The sequence below is a fragment of the Mirounga leonina genome, unplaced genomic scaffold (assembly GCF_011800145.1).
Source record: "Mirounga leonina isolate KUSES-001 unplaced genomic scaffold, KU_Mleo_1.0 Mir_93, whole genome shotgun sequence".
Classification (NCBI taxonomy): domain Eukaryota; kingdom Metazoa; phylum Chordata; class Mammalia; order Carnivora; family Phocidae; genus Mirounga; species Mirounga leonina.
The window spans coordinates 13,431,689-13,433,079 of NW_023270854.1; the positions used below are offsets into that span (position 1 = coordinate 13,431,689).

Sequence of the window (1,391 nt, forward strand, 5' to 3'; positions counted from 1 at the left end):
CCCCCCCGCCCCACCTCGCCGCGGCGAACCGGCCGCGTAGCCGGGCTCATTGAATATTAATCACGCGCCTGGAGCGGGGAGGCGGGAGGCGGGCAGGGCGGGAGAGCCTCGAGGGCCTCATGAATATGCATCGTTAGCATGACGGCATTCCCGGGAAGAGTGGAGAGAGCTGGAGGATGGAGGGGAGGCGGGGCTTCAGGGTAAACAAACGTGACGCGTGCGTACGAGGGCGGGGCGGGGCGGGGCGGGGGAGGGGGGCAGTTTCCCGGGAGGTTCCTGCGCCGGCCTTGGGAGAGGGGCCGGCTGAGAAGAGAGAGGCGCCGGCGGAGAAGAGGGAGGCGCGCGGTGCACGCTGGGAGTTGCAGTTCTATTGCGGGACAAACATGCCCGAGGAAAACATGGCGAACCACAAGCCCCAGAGTTCCTTACCATATGCCCCTCCTTGCAGCCAGCCGCTGGCTATGGGCAGTGGGTATTGTGCCCTCTGCTGTTAAACTCTGTACCTGGGAATGTTCTTGTTCTTTAACTTGTGCCCAACCCGCCCATTCCCGTTCCCCACAAGACTTTCGTTTTCCCTGATTTAAACTGAGGGCTTTGAGGAACTCTACACGGTATGAAGGTCCCCGTTCCTTGGTTCTCACTTCCACCCACTGTATGAGATGCAAAAACGCACCCAGAGCACCACGGGATAACCGGCCGTGAAAGTGGCCAACCTCAATTTTCCCCGCTTTTTCCAGGCCAGGGAAGACAGCATCTGGAAGTTCGAACCTGGACAGTTGTTGAAAGCGCTTTTTGTTAAATCGTACAACCCCGAGCCGATCCTCCCGCAACTATATGTGAGAAGGAAAAAGGCAAAGTGTTGGCGTCTTTTTTCCCATTGACCTTAAAGTTTGAAGTAACTAATAACAACGGAAGCGGTGGAAAGTAGAAGAAAGAATGGACTGGAGACGTGGTGGGATATGAGATTGGCTCGTCCTGTGTATTCTCTCTTAATGTGTTACCTTGTTTCTTCTTTAAACGTTAAGGAGAAAAAAATGGTTTTTGTTGCTACAATGTTTAGTTGTGGTCTGAAAAGTTGCACTTTCTTATCAGTTAAAACAATACTGTAGGCTACACTAGAATAGCTTGCTATTTAAAAGAATTTGGTAAACCTTTTTAATTGAATTACCATTCCTCAGATTGTTTTATAAATCTGGATTTTCACATGAGAGATTCTGTCAACTGCTACTATCCAGGGCCTGCCTTAACTTCAATAAAGTTACTAAACCTGGAAAGGGGGTGGGGGGGTGCCAAGGAGAGAGAAAGAGAGATGAGGAGTGCCTGTCTGGCTCAACCAGTGGAGCATGGGACTCTTGATCCCGGGGTCATGAGTTCAAGTCCCACTTGAGTGT

The 1,391-nt window shown here is 52.0% G+C and overlaps 1 long non-coding RNA gene across 1 annotated transcript; it reads left to right on the plus strand.

The window, feature by feature from the left end:
• The first annotated feature begins 332 nt into the window (after positions 1 to 332).
• On the plus strand, positions 333 to 1,164 carry LOC118004467. Its single transcript, XR_004677587.1, has 2 exons — positions 333 to 611; positions 738 to 1,164. It is a non-coding gene; the product is annotated as an uncharacterized LOC118004467 (long non-coding RNA).
• The last annotated feature ends 227 nt before the right edge of the window (positions 1,165 to 1,391 follow it).